Source organism: Culex pipiens, chromosome 3, assembly GCF_016801865.2.
Source record: "Culex pipiens pallens isolate TS chromosome 3, TS_CPP_V2, whole genome shotgun sequence".
Classification (NCBI taxonomy): Eukaryota; Metazoa; Arthropoda; class Insecta; order Diptera; family Culicidae; genus Culex; species Culex pipiens.
In genome coordinates, this window is record NC_068939.1 from 28,076,483 (window position 1) to 28,088,976 (window position 12,494).

The following is a 12,494-nucleotide window of genomic DNA, read 5'->3' on the forward strand; positions in this document are numbered from 1 at the left end:
AGGGTGCAAATCGGGACGATGACGACGATTGAGTGGATTGGATGCGCCTTCGAGACGGGTGAAATCCACTGAACCGGAGCAAATTTTTGCCTTGGCTGGTCATAAATTTTGATTGTGAGAGCAAGCGATTGATGTACATCATATGAGAGATAATGTACAATTTTAGATAAAACAAATTTAATTTTAGAATTTTTAAATATTTGCAATTGAAATATAGAACTGTGTAATGTCACTCTTTCAGTCTGAATTGAGGTAAAATTACATCATAAAAGATGTAATATTCAACCTCCAAAATTACACCTTCGAAATTTACATAATTTTTTCACTGTGACTAGATATTTTTAGCATTTCTGAAAGAGCACATGATTTTGAAATAACCTGCATCCTTAACTCAAAAGTGATAAAAGTGCATAGGGGACATTTATGCGAACAGGTGCCGTTTAACTTTTCCAAGTGAAACTTACTTTCAACAAAAACTAACTAGAAGCCGAAAATAAAAAAGTATTTTCTTATAATACATTTAAATCAGCTAGTAGTTTTAAGCACAGACAGTATGTGCTTTAAATTTGTGATTCATTTATTTAAAAATTTTATGCAGAATTTATTGAAAAAAGAACATTTAATTGTAGGCTTCTGGTTATTCATTTAATGTTCGACAAATTTAACAATCGACCTAAAGAAATCCTCACTTTTTTAAGCAACAGAATCAGAACGGAAAAAAATTATGCAAAAAAAATCAATTATTTAAGCATTTATGGAAAATGTGTTTTGGCCAGATATCTGGTTTGGTTGTTTTATATATTTATTTCTACCAAAATCGCTTTGTTTAGTTGCACAATTTGCCCAACTGAATCTTTTGCTTAAAATTTATATTTGGTCTTTTAAATTTGCCTTTTCACAATGAATTTTATTAGGACGTCAAATTTTTCCGGAATTTTTGAACCAGTCATCAGATCATTTTGCAATATATTAGTTGTTTTTTAAAGATTGGAATCATAGAATTCATTTACAAACTTTTTTGTTATGACTAGAATATCTAAATCATATTTTTATTACATTGATGATGTATTAAAATAGAAAAGAAACGGAAAGAAAGAAAATGACATCAAGTCAATTTTAAATTTAAGATAATTTTAGAATTTAGAGTTTTGTTTATCAAACATGTTTTAAAAAGTTATTCATATCCATTTATAAAATGTCAGTAGATTTCACAGCAATTAACTTGGTTTCAACAGCTGTCCCAATTCGTTACATTAGTTCTGATTCACTCAAGATACTGGTACCTATAGAATAATGATTAAACATTATACAACTTTTTTGCCTTTCTTACTAAAGAAAGGTATAGGTTTTACTTTAAGGCTGGACGTCATTTCCAGCTTCGTAAATATGTCGATTCAGCATGAATTTTAATCGGAGAAATCGTCAAAAAATCACACTGCACCGATTTTCGACGCTTCGTCGCCAAGTTGTCAAGTTGAGCTTCGAATGCTGGCGCGAGAATGCTGGCGCATATATTTTGTGGCTCGACTTATACTCGTTTTGTAGTAGCTTGTCTACCGATGTTTCCTACAACATGTTTGATATCGTAGCTTTTCGGTTTGTTTTGCTCTGTCCTGTTCTGCATAACTGTCCAATGTTTATGCAAAAACTTTTGTGACATAGGACACTCATCTGGCTACAATCAATTTGTTTCCCGTGCGCTCCTAAAATCGCCTAAATGTAGACTTCATTTTCGTAATTTTATTTAACAGGGTTCATTGGATTCCAATAGGAGCTTTCCAAGCTTTCATCGTTTATATCGTTTTCAAAGTTTTCAATGCTGGCGACGCCAATGGCTTTCTACATAAGGTTCTCGCGATTGAGTGTGTAGTGGTGCGGTTGTTGAAAATAGCTATCTCTGACTCTCTCACTTTCTTAGAAGCTAAATGGCTAGCTTCCCTGCACCGTGCGGCACACGCGGTTCACCGAAGCTAAGAAACCAAAACCGCGGTGTGCGTTGCCACTGGCGCATCGGAAGCTTGCTATGATCGCGTTTGTCATAAAATAAATAAATAAATCATATCATTTATAATACTTTGCTTTCATCATAAGACTTTCTTTTGTGCTGACGTTATAAATAAACATAGTCGATGTTATGAATTGAAAAAAGTTCTACCATTGTTATATTCTTTAGTAAGAAAGGCTCTATCTCACCCCAGGTGGGATTAAATCGGGTTTTTATATTTAAAATCAAAAAGAGTGGTTTTATATCTATATATATAAAAAATTTAAACGGTTTTGTTCGAACGCGAATCAGTTCAATACGGAGCGTCGGATCGAGGTGCTCTTTGTTGCGTTGGGTTCGTATAAGCCCAAGGAAGGTTCTTACGCCAAAAAGTGGCAACTTTGGCCACTCTGGAACCGATTCCGGAAAATCTGCAGATTGTATGGAAAAAGTTGCGTAAAGTCAAATTTTGATCATAGGAGGCTGAACAAGGAAAAAGCTAAAAACGTCAACAAACGAAAAAAGGAAAAGACGAAGTTTTTCGGGTAAGGCTTGTTGATCATAAATTTGAATTTGATTCAAAGATATTTAGTAACTTTTTACAGTAGCGTAAATAACTGAAATAATATTTAAAGCATTATGTGATTCTTTTTTGTATAAACATTTTGAAAAAAAGAGTTTTGTTTAGTTTGAACAAGTTTTTTCAATGAAAATTTCTTTTTTTTTCTTTTGGATTAAAAATTGTAGGGGTTGGAGTCAAACCATGAAATTTGAATTTGCTTTTACCCTTTCAGGCCAGAATTTTGAAATAGTAGTTTATGCAACAAGTTGCAAAATGAGGATTTTTTCAGCACGAGTCGTACATTTATCCAACGAGGTTCACCGAGTTGGATAAATACGAAGAGTGCTGAAAAAATCAAGTTTTGCAACGAGTTCCATACAACATTTTTTGCAATTTCGAAAAACACCCATTGAGTGAAATTTTAAGTCAAATTTTTACGTATTTTGTCAATAAATCGTTTAAATCAAAAAAATGTTGAAAAATGTTACTTTTCGAAACAAGTGCTGAAAAGTTCAACTTTTCAGCACCCATTTCAGTGCTGAAAAGTAGAACTTGTCAGCATTTATTTTGAAAAGTGTTGCCATTCGATTCTGTTATTTTTGGTACAGAAAAGTAGGCTTTTTCGTCGTTCAAGAATGACAGGAAAAGTAAGTAGTTTCACGACGGAATTGCAAAAAAAATGATTTTTGATCATTATGACCCATCAGGTCTGAAGGGTTAAAGCTAATTTTGAATTGATTTATAATAAATGTACATTATCAAAACCGTATTTGCCGAATTTATTCATTGCCTGTCCTGTTGATTAAAATAAAAAGAAAATCTCCTTCGAACCGGATTTGAACCAGTGACCTATGGATTACTGCCTGCTTGACTCAGCGCCAAATTTCAGCCTCTACAGTCCACCGCTCTACCAACTGAGCTATCGAAGGTTGTGTATTGAATAACGCTGGTGATAACGCTTAACACAAAATGATTCTTATTAATTTTGGTTTCAAATGCCGATCATAATGAAAAAAGTTTGAACAGGGTGCAACCATTAAAATTGCTTAATCTTCATGAAAATTTCGATGAAAATCAGCATTATAACTTATCACAAAGATCGACCACCTTTCAATCAAACCCACTTGTCACGTTGCCTTTCTGCCTCCTCTCAGTAATCAAACTTCAGCTTGTTCACGTGCAATGAACCACATCGACGACGGCAGCATCCCAACAGCAAGCATGAGATCCATTATCTGTCCCGTGATGCAAAACAAGACTCATCATCCGGCCCCTGTTTTCACAACAACGCCGCATGTCATCCGACTGCTCTGTCTCTCCACAGGATTCAGGGAACCGTCCGGGATGATGCCATTCATCGTCAGTCACCATGGCAAGGCCCATAAATGGGAACCGTAATTTATGCGGCCACCCCCGCCCCGGGTTCTGCGTGCCACTTCATTAGGTTTCATAGAGCGCGAGCACTGCGAGGTTGCGTAAAAAATTGAGTTTTTAAAATTGCAGATTCCAGACCCCAGATATGAGTCCGGGAGCAATAAAGTAAATTTATTTTATCAGCTGGCAAAATCGGACGGAGGAAACTATTTGTGAATTTTAGTCATTGGGGAGGAGGTCCAGCGAATCCACGAAAAACGAGAAGGGAGTTTTGTTCTAATGATCAGATGACGGAAAACGCAACGACGTCCCATCTCTTGACTTCATCAACTGTTTGCCGATGCGTGGACGTCCTCGCTGACAAAATACAAAAAAGACAGGGGGAAGAACTTGTCCCGAAAATTGTCACTTCAGGAGGGATATTCACTTCTAAAGGATAAGGATGTAATATTCTCAATGGGACTTCTAGTTGAGTAACGACCAGGACTGGCAAATGAACTGATTTATGTGGTGTAATTTGGTTTTAAGTCGTTTCAAATTAATTGTTGATTGTGTGGTGAGCAGTGAAAACGAGCTGCTAAACTCTGCCGTGGAGGATTCTCTGAGGGAAGCCAATGAATTGCTCCCCAGAGAGGGGATGGATTTTTAAGGGTGGAAAAATGAGCCAATCTGGATAAACTGGAATTGTAGGAATGTAAAACCAGACTCAGAAATGAATTTAACTGGACAACAATTAAGAAAAGAAATTTCAAATTGCATGGAATTATCATTAACTGCTAGAGCAAAGTTTAAATTTCAACCGGCGATGTAGTAGGGGAACAGCATCTAATTCCAGCGTGTCTCTAATGTTGGCAGGTCAGAACTTTGACATTCAATTAAAGCTAATTAAAAGCGTTTTCAACTGAAATGGAGTGATAAATAGCTTAATAAGAAGTGAGCAAGCAAGTTTCTATCAAAAGTTTTGCAAAATTAGTTGTTTAAATAGTGAAAATCAGCAAATTGGATGGAGTTAGGAGCGAGTGCTTAACCTGCCAAACATACGAGAATTTCCCCTAAATATTAAATTAACAAAATAAAATATAAAAATAAAACGCCTTGCTGGTGTCCTACTGAAAGAAAGCAAACTTCAACAACCTTCGATAGCTCAGTTGGTAGAGCGGTGGACTGTAGACGGTTCAGTTGGCCTTACAAAGTCAAGCAGTTATCCATAGGTCACTGGTTCAAATCCGGTTCGAAGGATCATTTTTGTATGAAAAAGATTGTAAAGCAATGACATTTTTGACGTTTTTGAATATAATTTCCCAAAGAACTGACGTTAAACATATTTGTTGTCATTATTTGAAATGAAAAACACAATGAACTAATAAATATACATTTCGAAGCTTATTTAACTTGCCTCATATTTCTGTTTTTAATTTTATCATATGGATTTTAGGCAAAAAAAATGATTTTACAAAATGAATCCCAGATTCTTGATCAGATCTAAAAATTACCTCTCAGAATAACACTTTGCGAATTCATTTCGTGTGAATTGACAGAGTTTGATCCAATTATTTCTAAACATTTTATCAATTTTCCTGAATAAAAAAATGTTATGTTGAACATCGTATTTTTTATTAAGTGATGTTTTTTACTACAAATACATTTTAAATTTATATAATTTTGTTCAAAAATAAAATCAAGGCGCAAAAAAACTAAACGCAAACAAAACATATAAGTTTGAATAGAAGAAACTTGTAAAGAATATTTTTATGTCACTTCCTTAAAATGATTCTAAAATCCTTGAAACTTGGGCAACAGAGTTTAAAAGTTTGGAATATAATTAACAAAGACTATTTTTATTTTTTATCAAACTGGTACACTTTTTTTGTAGAAAATCTAAAAAATATATATTAAAGACAATCCATATTTAAATTTTCGAATGGAAAAAGTGTTTTAAAATCATTTTTTCAATAGTTTAGTTGTATAGCAATCGTTTGTTTTTAAAAATGTATGTTTTTTGCGAAAAAAAAACTTTTTTCGATACTTTACATCGAAAATTCCCAAAAAAAATCAAACATGCTAAAAACGATTCTCAATTTCCGTTGAAATTTTGAAGTTTTTTAATAAAATATGTTTACCCCCCTGATTGTTCGGGTAGACTTTGACAAAAACTTTCAAAATTATTAGCAAGAGCCTTTAAAAATATAGGACCAATTCTATACGTTTTCGCAAATCGAATTTTCAATTTTTTTTTCATCATTGGTTTTTCGATACAAATCTTCATATAAATTTGTTGAAATAATATGAATTAATCAAAAATCTGTATCGTAAAAACAGATTTCCAGATCGATTTAGTGTTTTTGAAAAAGTTGTAAAGGGTTTCAAAAAATCATTAGTTATCTTTTCAATTTAAAATTTAGTTTACAATAGATAAACACTCAAGTAAATTTTAAAAAGTTTTAAAAAAGTGTTTATTTTTTACCAACATTTTTATATTTACAAAAAGCTTTAAAATAACTTTAATTTTCTTTTTAACATTGTTTATCCGGCATTTTGTTGAAGAGATGTGTCCATAAACAACTTGTTTTTCAATCGACAAAATCTAGGAAACTATAAGAAATATTTACAGAAAGCTGGCAAATTTCGCTAAGGATTAATTATGACATTTGAAGTCAGATCGATAGCTTATCGCATGAAAAATAATGGCTTCTTAAGTTGCACTCAGAAAAAAAACTTTTTTTTCTGAATTTTTATTCTCTTCCAGTCAATTTAAAAAAAAAGTGCACCTTTTTAAATTTTACCAATGTGTAGCAAATTCAATTTTGCATCTAGAAACATTTTATTAGAATATTTTTTAAACTTTAGTTTTCAATTAATTATAACGTAGCCCAGATAAAAATTTCTGTCAAGCATTATAGCTTAAAAATTAGCAATTTAGGTCTTCTAAAAAATATCAAATTATGAAAAACAACGCGGGTAAACTTTGCCAAATCGAATTTTGTGATATGAATTAAAAAAACGAATAGTTTTTTTTAGAAATCCCATTTTTTCTAAAAAGACCCACAACTTTGCCCAAAACACCATATCGATCAGAAAACCTCTTCTCGAGATGAAGATTTTTGAATATTTTCATAGAACTTTGGACAGTCCCTAAATTTGTATGGGAAAACCAATTACGCCAACTGGACTTAAGGAATCGATGGACAAAAAATCATAAAATTTAAAAAAAACAAAATTAAATTCCAAAAAATTGCGAAAAGTTATAAAATTTAGATTAAAGATATACTTTCGCAAATATAGCTAGCTAATGTAGCTTTAGTACCCTTTCCCTTTATTCTACCAAAGCTGAGAAACAAAACTTTAAAAAAATGTTATTATAGTATTTATAAATATAAATAGTATTTATAAAAAGAACAAAAGTAAAAGATTTTGTTCCGTTAATTGAAGTGACAAAACACCGTGACATCAACAATTGTCCACAAAAGTTTCTGGCCGACAAGGGGTAAACATACTTAATTATCACAACTGTTAATCACTCGTCATCTCGTCCAGGGGTTGAAAATGCTACCACCCAGATCATCACGATAAAGCAACGTAAAGTCATTTACATCTGCCACTCTTCACAATCGGGATACAACTTGGAAATCGGTTTTTATTGCCGTACTATGCTCGCTTCCGCAAACCGTAAAAATTCATAATTCCGTTACGACTCGAAAAACGTCACCCCAAGATGATTTAATCTTCAGCAGCAGGGCGACACCATCATCATTCAAGATAGTGCGTTCTTCTGTAGCCATAAAAACATTTAAGAAATTGAAATCGAATCCCCCGCGGAAGCAAACAACATTTAGCAGATCGCCACAGCCACAAAAACACTCATATCTGCAAATATTTTTATCGTTTTTCACAAACAAGGCGCTAGAACCGGGGGTGGTGTCGACTGCAAAAAAAAGAGCAATTTTCCTATCATTGTGAAAAATCTCTTCGCCACTTTGAGTATCCCGCAACGGGGTTTGAAGCATGTTTTTCCCATCCCTGTTTTCCCTCCAGCGTGGTGAAAACAAAAAGGGGAAGTCAGCATCAGCATATCCTGTGTGAGAGCAAACGCCACAAAAAAAAAACGAACATAAAAGGATGACGTGCGTCACGCCGGGAGATGAATTGATTTGCGGAAATCGGAAGTTTCCTTGACTTCCTCCTCCTACTCACACGCACACACGTGTTGACAGTGGGCTGGGGCAGATTTCTTGACTTTTTGGCTTGACTGTTTGCCCGCGCGTGTTGTTGTAGTAGCTAGGATCCAATATCCGATGACGAGACACTCGGTGCTGAAGCCATCAGTCAGACTGGCTTTCGTCAAGAGATGTACCCCCGGTCATTGGATGGATGTCAAGATTAATGATGAGTTCCGGCAGTGCATTAGGTCGGCTTTTAGGTGGGATGTGTTTGCACTGATTGGAGAAACACGAGCGAACTATTTGTTCTGGTAGTCGTCGTAACACAGAACCTTTTGTGCGAATGTCGAACTATTTTTCTTCCCAAGATATTAGGATTTTCCATAGTTAATTGTTTAAGTGCATTTAGGTTCTTTATTCAAGAATATAATTATGATTTTGGCTAAGCGCTTTTTAACAAAAGTGGTCAAAAATGGTCAATATCATGACATTTTCAAAAAACTTTTTGGTAAGATTCTGATAACTCGTGAACAATACATGCACACTACTTATGTTTATACATCTTTTTTTTGTTTTTGTCTGCTCTAGAATTTTCCTCCTCCCCTTGTATCCCCACTGGGTTGGTCTGGTTGGTCCAGTGCCCCCCTTCGCCAAAAAAATGTAGTAGATTTGTCCGGGAGTCATTCGCAAATGCCGTAATAAAAAAAATCCCATAAGAGTGCCCCCTTCTGTTAAAGCCTGGTACCGTACAGAGTACACTCTAAAAAGTAACCCTGCAAAAATACAAAAAAAAACACGAAATTTCAAAATGAAATTTTTGTTTTAAATGGGTTATTGCAGATTCGAAAAGTACATTTTATTCGCTTTGCTAGGAGACGGTGATTTTAGCGGATTGCAGACTGGATTTTCGCCATGTGATGTGATGATTGTCTAATCCCAAGTTGCTTAGGAATCGATAATTGATTGGATTGGACGGTTTTGGGAAGGTGATTTGAAAAGTACATTCTATTTACCATAAAATGACATGTTTCATATATATTGACACTTGAATAACGGGAAATGGCAGCGACTTTAAAACTATTTTTTTTAACTTTTGTTTAGCTGATAAACAAAAAACGGTTTTTGGAATTTCGAGAACAGCCATCAAATCGGGCGTCCAATTTTACATGAATGTCTTTTTTACACCAATTTCTATCTCTTCACGGTTGCATGCTACAAATTGCTGAAAAACGTGTCTTAGTAAGAATCCAGAAAAATGAAAGGAGTCGTACCACCGTCACTAGCTATTGAAAATTGGCCTCGGATTCGTGATCAGGGACCAAAATTACTCTTTAGAGCAACGATTTAAGGAAGAAGAGGGTTCGGGGCAATTTTTTCCGATTTCGCGTGAGTTCGTGGAGAATTACCCACATTTATTTTGATAAAAAGTGGATTAGGATTCTTCTTTTTTTTATTTCAAGCAGATTTTGTTTCAAATATATTTTTCAAACTTGTTTCTTGTGTCAAGAACATATTTTTTAATTCTGGTTTAATAAAATTTGATTGAAAAAATTACACAAAATTTTTAATTTCGTAGATAATTGAATCCTACGAAACCTGATTTCTTTTATTACAAACCTGCATGTGAAAATGAAACTATTTTATTTTTTCACTGCATTTATAATAAATTAAAAAATTATATTTTTAAAGATAATCATTCAAAATGGTTAAAGCCGTTGCAACTATTTTTTTGTGTTCTTTGCAAGTTTTAATGAATAAAAATTAAAAATGTTTTATTTAAAAATTTTGAGCATATGTTGCCTTTTCCTTCATCAACAGTTTTATCCTTAATTTTTATTTTTATTTATGAAATAAGATAAAAAACAAATATTAAAATTCAAATCTCAAGCCATTGTTTTCAATAATTTAACAAGAAAAGTTTTGTAAAATCCATTCAGATCAATCGCCTTGTAATAATTAGTTTCTTTTAAATGTAAGTTTTTAAGGAAATTTTTTTTGCACAGTACATTGAAATTTCACGAATGCGGATACAAATATTTTACATTGAAATTACATAACTGAACAATTCTCTACGAAATCGGTCTTTTTTCTTAAATTTTATTTTTTGTAATTTTTTAATCCAACTGAAACTTTTTTGGTGCCTTCGGTTGCCCAAAGAAGCCATTTTGCATCATTAGTTTGTCCATATAATTTTCCATACAAATATGGCAGCTGGCCATACAAAAATGATGTATGAAAATTCAAAAATCTGTATCTTTCGAAGGATTTTTTTGATCGATTTGGTGTCTTCGGCAAAATTGTAGGTATGGATACGGACTACACTGGAAAAAAATGATGCACGGTAAAAAAAATTTTGGTGATTTTTTATTTAACTTTTTGTTACTAAAACTTGATTTGCAAAAAAACACAATTTTTAATTTTTTTTTAATTTTTTATATGTTTTAGAGGACATAAATGCCAACTTTTCAGAAATTTCCAGGTTGTGCAAAAAAATTTTGAGCGAGTTATGAATTTTTGAATCAATACTAATTTTTTCAAAAAATCGAAAAATTGGTCGCAAAAATTTGTCAACTTCATTTTTCGATGTAAAATCAAATTTGCGATCAAAAAGTACTTTAGTGAAATTTTGATAAAGTGCACCGTTTTCCAGTTAAATTCATTTTTAGGTGCCTTTTTTGAAAATAGTCGTAGTTTTTCATTTTTTTAAATAAGTTCACATGTTTGCCCACTATTGAAAAAAATATTTTTGAAAAGCTGAAAAAATTCTCTTAATTTTACTTTTTTTAACTTTGTTGATACGTCCCTCAGTTGCTGAGATATTGCCATGCAAAGGTTAAAAAACAGGAAAATTGATGTTTTCTAAGTCTCACCCAAACAACACACCACTTTCTAATGTCGATATCTCAGCAACTAATGGTCCGATTTTCAATGTTAAAATATGAAACATTCGTGAAATTTTTCGATCTTTTCGAAAAAAAATATTTTCAAAATTTTTAAACCAAGACTAACATTTTAAAAGGGCGTAATATTGAATGATGCAAAATGGCTTCTTTGGGCATACCGAAGGCATCAAAAAAGTTTCAGTCGGATTAAAAAATACAAAAAAAAAATCGAATGACCGAAATCTGGGAGAACTGCTCAACTAGTTTTTCTTACTGGTTCAATGATTTAAAAATGTTTATCAGCGCAGAAATTGCATTTTAACTTGTCTTTTTTAAAAAATTTTAATTGCACGTTTTTATCCGATGGAATTATATAGTTTTTTGAAGAAAAAAATATCTCCTGATTTTTTCTGCCAATGTTGAAGAAGGGCGACATAAACTTATTTACAAAAATACGGCCTAAATGAAAAAAAAAACATTTATTTGAAAGTTTCTCCAGATACTTACTTTTTAAAAGCTTTTTTTATTGTTATGTTTAAAACATATAATGCTTTTCGCATAGTGCTTTAGGTTATGTTTGTAATTTTAACTATTATTACTTTAAATTGTCGGCTATAAGCACTAAAAAAATAGTAGATTAAAATAAACAGTCTCTCTTCTCCGTTTAATGAAAAATCTATAAAATAAAAACTCAAATAATCAAGTTTAACATTCTTAAGATCTAGAGTTTTTTTTTTAAAAAAAAAAGGACCTATAAGCTATTATCTTTCATATGTTTATAGGACCTTATAAAAAAAACTCTTTTTTTTTTGTTGAATTTTTTTTGATAAATTAATTCATGAATCAAAGTTAGAATTAGAAAACCAATTTGAGGATTTTTATACCTGATTTAGATTTCAATTGTGTACTCAACATTAATTTATACATTTTCACTCCATTTTTATCAAAAAAATCTATATTTCGAAAGATTTTGCTTCCTACCAGAGCATCAACGGTATCGTAAACGGCTGAATAGCCTCACACCATCACGAAAGACCTCTCGCTAAGTACTTAAAGCCGATAAATAAACACCGAGGCTTTCCACACCATGTAAACAAATCAGTGCACCGATACATTACGTTAATAAAATCATAACTTTTATCCCCGAACTTCTCTCTACCCCTCCTCAAGCAATCATATTTAGGGTCACATTCTATAGGCCCTCTTTACAGACGATCCTGTTGGCTGGCCTGCAATGATGGTTGTTGCACTGCAGGGGTGCCCCCTTAACTATTTGAACAGTGGTAGAAATTTGGTTGGTCATAATTAGAACTATTTGTTGCAGATTTTTTTACAATAAATAAATACAATAATGTCTTATCATCTTGCTTTGAAAAAAAAAACGTATTTTATTTATTTAAAGAGAAAACAATAGAACTAGGATTTTTTTCTCAAAACATGTTTCGCTAAAATTGCATCATCAGCAAGCTAGCCAAATCTAAACTTAGGCATTTGTTAGTTGAAAGGTTCCTCGAAATCTTTGAATTAAAAATGTA

General features: G+C 32.7%; 2 non-coding genes across 2 annotated transcripts; one reads left to right on the forward strand and one right to left on the reverse strand.

Moving 5' to 3' along the window:
- Positions 1-3,367: 3,367 nt before the first annotated feature.
- On the reverse strand, positions 3,368-3,475 carry Trnay-gua (transfer RNA tyrosine (anticodon GUA)). The gene is made up of 2 exons: positions 3,439-3,475; positions 3,368-3,403 (listed from the first exon to the last, which is right to left on the reverse strand). It is a non-coding gene; the product is annotated as a tRNA-Tyr (tRNA).
- A 1,578-nt stretch (positions 3,476-5,053) lies between these two features.
- On the forward strand, positions 5,054-5,159 carry Trnay-gua (transfer RNA tyrosine (anticodon GUA)). The gene is made up of 2 exons: positions 5,054-5,090; positions 5,124-5,159. It is a non-coding gene; the product is annotated as a tRNA-Tyr (tRNA).
- Positions 5,160-12,494: the final 7,335 nt, after the last annotated feature.